We start from the raw sequence: 8,709 nt of genomic DNA, 5'->3' as shown, positions 1-8,709 counted from the left end.
GTGCCAGCCCACTTTTGTTAATCATGAATAATTATGACCGCCGCTAGCGAAGCTAGCGAAGCGGTCATATAGGGATTGTCAAAGTTTTTATTTTTATTTTTTTTTTTTCGTCATCTACTTCCTGAAATTTTGGTCAACGATACCCGGGGCACCGAAACACCGGGGCACATGAAATTTGGTGGGTATGTAGCCCCACTAGACTTTGGAAAAATTTCGTTTGGTCCCCGGGGGCCACTCCCCCTCCGCGCTGGGCCCCCGAAACCCAAAAAATGCAGTTTTTCCTAAATAACTACCTGAACCGTGGCACCGAGGATGAAGACATTTTTATGGTATGTTGGTCTCAAGGGCCCACATCAACCTAGCCCATAATCCCTCATTTGTGATTTGCACCCCCCCGGTAAAAAATGAAAATGCAATATCATTCTGCTTTAATCGCCCCTCTCTTCAGTAAAGACGTTCAGAACTGCACCAAATTTTATGTGCATGATTAACCTGACATTCTCTGGGGGTATGCCAAGTTTCGTAGAATTTCATCCATGGGGGGGTCTAAAAAATTAAGTTATGTGTACATTTAGTGACTGTACACTCATTGGCCTGTAGATGGTGGCGCACACATATACACATGCACACACACACACAGGCACCCACATACTATCGGTATTAGAACGGCCGATACATAATTACAAATTCAGTAGGATTAAAAGAAAGCCAAAATAAATATTCATCATCATCATCATGGCTGCATTTCCAGTATTGGCGATAAGTAGTCGTTTGTCCACTAGATGGCGCATCGTTGCAGTGAGACGTAATTTTGTTGGAAGTTAATCTAAAGTGGGTTGAATTTGGAAAGACACTACGCTTCCTACAAGGACAAGACTGTAGGCTACAGTAGTTTACCGCAGAGAACGTCTAAGGGTAGGATGATTTCTGCATGACATGTAATTCCCATTTCCTCTTGAAGCCGAAATAAATCTGAGAATGTTTATCGGACATGCTTGTTTTTACTGCAGGTAGGCTACGTTAATTTTATCAATAGGCCTTTATCACGGCATCTGAAGCAGGGCTGTTCAGTTTCCTGTTGGCAGGCAAACCACAGGTGTTCCTAAAAACATTAACGAGGCCTCTGGTTGAAGTAACTGTGGCCGAATCTGACACTTAATTAGAAACACCTGTGCTCACACAGGAGCAGGGCTGTTCACTTCCTACTTAGGCTGCCGTGATAAAGGCCTATAGCAGAACGTAGGTAAAATAATGTTACCGTTAGCATGGTTGAGTGATGGAGGCCAATTTGATTATTGATGTATTTGTAGAAAACCATAAATGCGTTTATAGGCTACCAAGCAAATCGATAACAGCACTAATTGTATCTTTCGACTGTCATCTCATTTGCTTATGACCATAACCTAGGCTACTAACAGGAGCTAAGTGAGTTAGCCACAACACGTTCGCTACGTGATGGTTTTTTAATGGAAAATATATAGGCTACCTGAAAGATAACCTGTCTATGATGCACCCTAAACACCGCCACCACATTTCTGCTCAAGGTCTCAAAAAGCATCTGTTCATTCCCAAACACCCATATAGGCTACTTCAATCCTCTATTTTCAAAGGTGAATCAAGTAAGGAAGAGCATGGCTCAAAGTGAAACTACATAAATTCGTCAAAGTGAATAATTTGTGTCAACTCGCCGCAATGTAGATTTATTAACGCACCCGTGATGATCTACATCTCCATTTAAACCAGATGTTTTAGAGCGCACGTTGAGATGTATTCAGGGCAGGGCTGTACCTACACATATTTGTTGCACGTGCTACAAAAATCATTCTTTGCGATGGATGATTTAGTACCACAGTACACCGGTCAGATACAGTTTTGCCTATGGCTATTCCGTGAGACTGAGGCGCTTTTTGTTTGTTCGAAGTGCGTGTTTAGGGTGTGAGAGGGGAGTCGATGTGCTTTGATTCCAGCTTGGTAGTTGTAGTCTATGCGATTAAAAAACACGTGTGTGTGAAGTATCCAAACAATGACAACGCTTTCATTATGGCTGCTTTAGCCACAGACCTTGAGCTACTGTACAGTGGGTTGGGTTCCATTTAGAAGTGTCCACTTCATTCGCCCTTTCCGTGATTCACAGCTACGTGAAATGTATTAGGCTACTACTGATATGCAAAACTTTTAACTTTTCGCCAAGAGGTGGCAGCTTGATACTGTAATGTGTAAGCCATTGGTTCCAAAGGAGATTTTATTTGGGTCGCCAGCATAGCCTAGTGACAATTTGTGTTGTGTAATAGGCCTAGCATAGGGCCTACCTTAGCTTATAGTTTGTTAACAGTCACGGTTTTGTCATAACTCCCTCTATGCATTTTTGCATTTAGAATAGCTCTAAAACCGGGGGGCGAACACGTCGCAGGGGGGGCGCCAGTGCGTGGATATCTCAATCGCAAAATTAAACAATATTTCTATCGGGCGCCTACCATGGACTAGGCTGGGTGAAAATCAAAAGATTGCGTCAAAAGATTGAGCTTAACCATGGACCTCATGGTTGCAAAATGCAAGGGAACATGAATCAGCATATTATTTGCACAAACAATAACGGACAGTAGCTCTTCAACTTTGCCCGTTAAAATGTGTATGAACAGTCTCGCAACGCATTTCATGAAGGCCCTTTTAGACATGTCAGTTATTTGCACCACTGGGTAAAACGGCATTTTGTTTTAGACTACTGGTATTTAATTTGTGCATTGACAATAAAGCTGAATATCATTTGAACTAGATGACTAAACATGCATATGTAGAAGAAGAAACATCCACAAAAATCCATGACATGACCTCTCTTCTTGATTGCTGTTGAAAACTGCATGGAACTGACAGGGATTGTTTTGTTTAATATTAACCCTCTACTGCATACCGTGGCTTTGAGGCAACAAAATACATTTTTAATCCCCACACTGGCACTTTAAAAGAATATGTCAGATTTTTTTCATGTAGTAACACTAGACACCTCTCCGTCCAATAAAATGATGATTTGAAGTGGGTGTGAGCTTTTGTTTGGGGGAGGAGCAGTCATTTCAGGAAGTCAAGCCGCATGGGACACAAGGCACAAATTGGTAAGAATATTTTCACCTTTTATCATATTTAAATTGAATAACATAACACCAAAAAAAATATGTGGATGTGCATGAGAATCCAGAGAAGCTTATTTGATCGATTGGATGCCTATTTTGTGTTTATTTATATGTGAAAACTGTATTTTTTCCTGCGTTGCCTCAAGGCAACACTGTGCAGTTAGTCCAAATTTATTCCGGCCATATAATGCATTGGTATGTATAAGTCTGGAGATGTTTATGTATGGTTAAATGACCATAATCAATGTTTTTTTAATTAAAATTCCAATGTATTATATTATGCAATATAAATATGAATATTATTAATATAAAGATTAATATTTAATAATTTATTAATATTTATTAAATAATAATTACAGTGATGACAGCTTGAGAGTGACAGTGAGGACGGCCAGGAGGAATTTGTCAATGAGTCAGGTTTAAGGGACACTTTTTAGCTCAGGGGTCAGTAAGGGGTCATTTGGAAATGTGTGTGTGTGTGTGCGCGTGTGTGTGTGTGTGCGAGTGTATGTGAGTGTGCGCATGGGCGTGCGCGTGTGTGTGTGTGCGTGCGCGTGCTTGTGTGTGGGTGTCTGTGCATGCATATGGGTGAGTGCAGAATTGTGTGTTTCTAACATGTACTTCCTTTTCTTTTGTTCAGAAGAAAATCAGCCTCAATATGAGTCTGAGACTGAGGAAGAAGAGGAAAATGCATTATGACCGGAGAAAAGGGGCGATGCAGGGTACCAGGGTGTAATGGTACACCAAAAGCTATGTGACGGAAATGCAATGTCCATCTATGCTTTACTGTTTCTTGAATTTCCCCTTGAGGATCAATAAAGTATCTATCTATCTATCTATCTATCTACTACCAATCGCAACTGCTTCCTGAAGTTCCACACAGAATAAACAAGTCAGATCTCTGAATCAGGTGCGTAAGATACTTGAAAGTTCAGAGGTCAATTGTATGTTCATATACTGTACGTATGTGTGTATAAAAGCAAATATAACTGTTTGTATCAATGTAAGTGGTTAAAATTATGTTTCCTTATTCCTCTGTTTAGGAAAGGGTGTATGACTGAAGTGCGAGCAGGCGAAGAGGGACCAGATGAAATGTCACCTCATAAATAGATTTATTATGGCTATTTTTAATGTTGGCCAGTTGTTCTCTAATAGTCAATATGTTTGTAATGTGTTATTTGTTCACTGGATTGATTAAAATTGTTAAAAAAAATGAATAACATTGTGTAGTTTCCTTGTTTGACTAATATTACTTATTCTAGAAAACCTTGACATTTCTTTACCTTTAACGCACAGTGTTGCCTCAAAGCAACATACTAATATCTGATTAGGGGGGGTGGGGGGGGCAAATTTTATTGTTGATCTATAATCAGGGACCCCAAAGCTCCCCTAAAATAGGGTTTAATTTTTTTTTCTCCCAAAAACAAAAAGTCATGCAGTGAGTTTCCCATGGATAAGGAAAAGTGAAAACATCTCAAATATGAAAGGAAAGGAAATTAAACTCTAAAATAGCCTACTTTCCCCTCAAACTAGATAATTGAAAAAAGTAGGTTAGGCCTATCGGAATTCGGGAAGCATTCATGTAAAGCCACCGATTCAAAAGTGACAAAATGCATGGGCAGACGGGCGCAGGGCAGCTATTCATAGTTGGATATCAGCTGTAATGGTGCTGCCATCTAGTGGAGATATGTTGTACTACTGTATGTACCTCAAAGTCTGCAGAGCAAGGCGTAAAATGAGCTGTACTGTATGAGCCAGGCATAAGTCAAGAGTAAGGTTATATTCATGATATGTGAATTTTAGTGTGTATATTTAGTTTCGTGTCATGAGTATTTTCTGTCAGGTATAATACAAATGATTTCACTCTGTGAACTCAAGTCTGAATATAGTCGGACACACGTAAAGAAAATACTCATTGCCCATTACAGAAAAAAGGCCAAGACAAGTAGGCGTCTGGCAGATTTACATATATAAAAAAATAATGCTGTAATGCCCAGTCATGGCAGTTTTGTGGTCTGGAGAAGTCGTGGGCATCATCAGCATTATAACTGCTGATTTCCCCCAGAGAGCCAGACAGATAACAGACAGATGGAGGTGTCTGTGTGCTGTGTGTGGAAACAGTGTGAAGTGACAGGAGTCTGATGGAGGAGAAGAGAAAACAGAATGAACTTAGATTTGCCTTTTGAAACTCAAAACCAATTCCCTGATATTTGCTGTTTGGGTGTTTTTTGACAGCTATATGACCTGGTGATAACGGGGTGCAAGTGCATTGCTGTACAAGTGGTAAAGTGAGCCATTCAGGTGTGATAGAGGCACTAAGTGGGCAGCGCCAGGCCAAAGTTCATTTGCATCTGCACCCAGACACACCTGTGCAGTTTGTTTATTTGTATCTGCAGCCAGACACACCTGTGCAGTTTGTTTACTTGTATCTGCACCCAGACACACCTGTGCAGTTTGTTTATTTGTATCTGCACCCAGACACACCTGTGCAGTTTGTTTATTTGCATCTGCACCCAGACACACCTGTGCAGTTTGTTTGTTTTAAGTTCAGGGTTCTTGACAGAATACCAGCGGTCATGCAACACAATAATAACAGGCAGTACAGAAAATGCCCCATTAAAATAGGCCTTTTACATGTACTGCCTGAGGGTAGAGCATATGGTGCTTCTATTTCTATCTATACCTTCTATCACAAACCTTTTCATTGTGTTATAATAATATATACACAATATTGTAGAGTCATATACCCCTTTATTCTCACCTAAAGAAGACTGGAGGCGTGAGGGGAGGTGGTGGGTTGTGAGCAAAGTTAAGCCAATGCTGTTGCTTCGGCAGGTAGACTGCAGAATAAGTTACCTGGCAGATGAAGAAGGAGGCGTGGCAAATTCCGTCACGCTCCTCCTGAACTTCCGTTTGTAAACGTTATTAATCTCCAGCTCCTCCGTGGGCTCCCCAGTGCCATCCCTGGAGATGGACTGCAGCTGATCCAGGACAACTTGTCTCCATGACAACCATGCAATGCCCCAAGGTAGCAAAATGTACTTCATTTGTGCTTTAATACATACATGTACTGTAATTCCATAAGTGAACCTTAAAACACACTCACAAGATGAAAATGAATATTGCAAGTGAGGCGTTTCAAATCCTGGCCAATTAAATGCACAATTTGGAAGAATACAAGGATTTCAAGCATCTCAATTTTTGGTGCTGCTTTAGGATTAATGCAGATTAATATTTTGTTACATACAATGGCTTTTGCAAACAGCCATGTCACTCAAATACTGCTGGGAGGATTTCAACAACACTCAACATGGTTAGGACTTGCACAAAAATTATGAAAATTTTTCAGCTAAACAGCAGTTTCAGTTTTGCAGTATTGTGTTACCTCTGAGATGGAAAGAATATGAGCATATATATTTTAGTGTGTGAGGACTAACATCAGTTCACGTCGTTTACAAGAGACGATGTAATTAAGATGTAATTATATTTTGAGTGGTTATTAGAAAGTTACTGTATAACGGTACAAAAAATTTCGTGGAAAAAAATCTCCAGACTTTGCCTGCAGACTGTAACCTGAAAACACGTGTCTCCAATGTGAAAGAACAAACATGCCCTTCCTTACTGTTAATCTATCGTCTTTATAATCTCACATATGCTCATGGGGTCATGATCACGTAACTCATCCTGAAGAGAATACTAGTGTCTACGTCTTTGTATGTTTATATATATATATATATATATATATATATATATGTGTGTGTGTGTGTGTGTGTGTGTATACAGTACATGACTTATTCATGCCTATAGTGGTGAATACTCTAATTGCTATTCTGTGACATTAATGTTTATGTTTGGATCATTAACAGGTTGTGTAAGGGTTGGGTCATCACCTTTTGTCAACATCGTGGCCAGTTTCAAATACTAATGTGGACTTTCAAAACCTTCAAGCAAGGTTCACCAAAAGGACAATTCTTCATAGAACACAAACTCCACACGTGGGAAATCAACAAGCAGATTTCAGTTACACTCAGCCAGTGAGCATCTCACCTTTCATATTAGTAATGAACATATTTACAGTGTTCAGCCATGAATACTTCTCATGATCAAAACCTTCCTAGGCAATCAGTAGAAAACTCAGCCAGAGAGCAGAGACCATCTCTGACGGGGAACTTTACCAGAATAAACACCTCCACACACCACTGCCCCTCCTCACCCCACCACACCACCAGAGCTTGCTATTGGTTGTTTGTTGAAGATACCTAAGCTCTTCACACAACCACATCCTGAAACACATACTTACACACACAAACACACGCACACATACTGTACACAAACACACACAGAGCCATTCTTATCACAGTCACAACAAGAATGACCATTCTTCCAGATTTTGTCTGGTTTTCAAGTCCTCTGTCACACACACATACACACACACACACACACTCCCATTCTGGTATCTGGCCACTAGAGGGAGATGTGTCTCTTCATTACTGTGCCTGAATGAGGAGCCAGAGCTGGCCAGACTCCAGGACTGATCTGACCTTTTGATCCTAGTTTCAGACTGACACACACACTCTCCCACATCATCTACTGATGTCTGACCCCCAGACCCTTTCTTATTTATTTATAACAAACAACTTTTGAAGGATTTATAAAAAAAAAACATGGATTATTGAAGTGTAAGTAAGTATAAAGTTTATCATACATCAAACATCAACCAGAGTACAAGCTCATCAATATTCACTAGTCAACATCATGCAATGCCCCACCACCTAATCTAAAAGGGGGCATCATCAGCATTTGTATTTATAACAGCTGATTTCACCCAGAGAGCCAGACAGATGACAAATAGTTTCATAGTTGCAGTTGAGCTCTTGAGCTCCAAAAGAAGAGTATTCAAGTCTGTCTCAGTCTCCGTCAAGTCTGGCAAGTCAGAGACCTTTCCCTCCAAATCCCATAATCAAACATCACCATGTTTTTATTGTGCTCTTGTCATACATAATCTCAGCTTTCCCGTTTCCCGGGACCTGCAGACATTATACCTGCGGACCCCCTATTCCCTACGCGGCTGTCGACCGGGCCGGACTGTCCTCGCAGGACGCTTGGGGTCTGCGGCGAAACGGTTGCCCACCCGACCCGTCTCGAAAACAAACCCCACGACGCAATGAAGGTGAAGGAGCAGCACCATCCCGTCTCACCCGCTCCGGCTTCATTACATGTAGATTCAGAAATAAATGGAAGCGCCAGCGTTTAGTTCTGTCAGGAAGACTCAATGCCACGTCACTCATTCATTCATTCCTCCTAGCCAATCAGCGGTTTACACACGCTTTAAAACACCTTCACTCACATACCTGTTTGCTGTTCTCAGGTGCCGACTTTCGATTTTCCTCCCTCCTTCCCCAACCACCACCAGTTTGGTCCCTGTCCTACTGTCCGGGGGGTAGGCTCCGCCCCTGCCGTATCCATCCGGCAGGATCTGTGAGGGTCTCAACGCTCCAAGCCCTGGACCGAGGACGGGGCCTACGCCAAAGACTCTTTATTATACTAATACTGTCTTGTATATATCAATAATCCGCTAAGGAGT

At 41.2% G+C, this 8,709-nt stretch overlaps 1 long non-coding RNA gene across 1 annotated transcript; it reads left to right on the top strand.

Moving 5' to 3' along the window:
* Positions 1 to 3,067: 3,067 nt before the first annotated feature.
* Positions 3,068 to 4,341, top strand: LOC143103481 (uncharacterized). The gene is made up of 3 exons (XR_012982832.1): positions 3,068 to 3,107; positions 3,766 to 4,035; positions 4,169 to 4,341. It is a non-coding gene; the product is annotated as an uncharacterized LOC143103481 (long non-coding RNA).
* Positions 4,342 to 8,709: the final 4,368 nt, after the last annotated feature.

Source organism: Alosa pseudoharengus, unplaced genomic scaffold (genome assembly GCF_046254945.1).
Source record: "Alosa pseudoharengus isolate Yale_2024_CS ecotype anadromous, Long Island Sound unplaced genomic scaffold, YU_APseudo_1.1 YU_APseudo_1.1_scf_45, whole genome shotgun sequence".
In the NCBI taxonomy this organism is placed as follows: domain Eukaryota; kingdom Metazoa; phylum Chordata; class Actinopteri; order Clupeiformes; family Clupeidae; genus Alosa; species Alosa pseudoharengus.
Note: the sequence above shows the minus strand (reverse complement) of the source record. Positions and strands in the feature narration are given on the sequence as shown.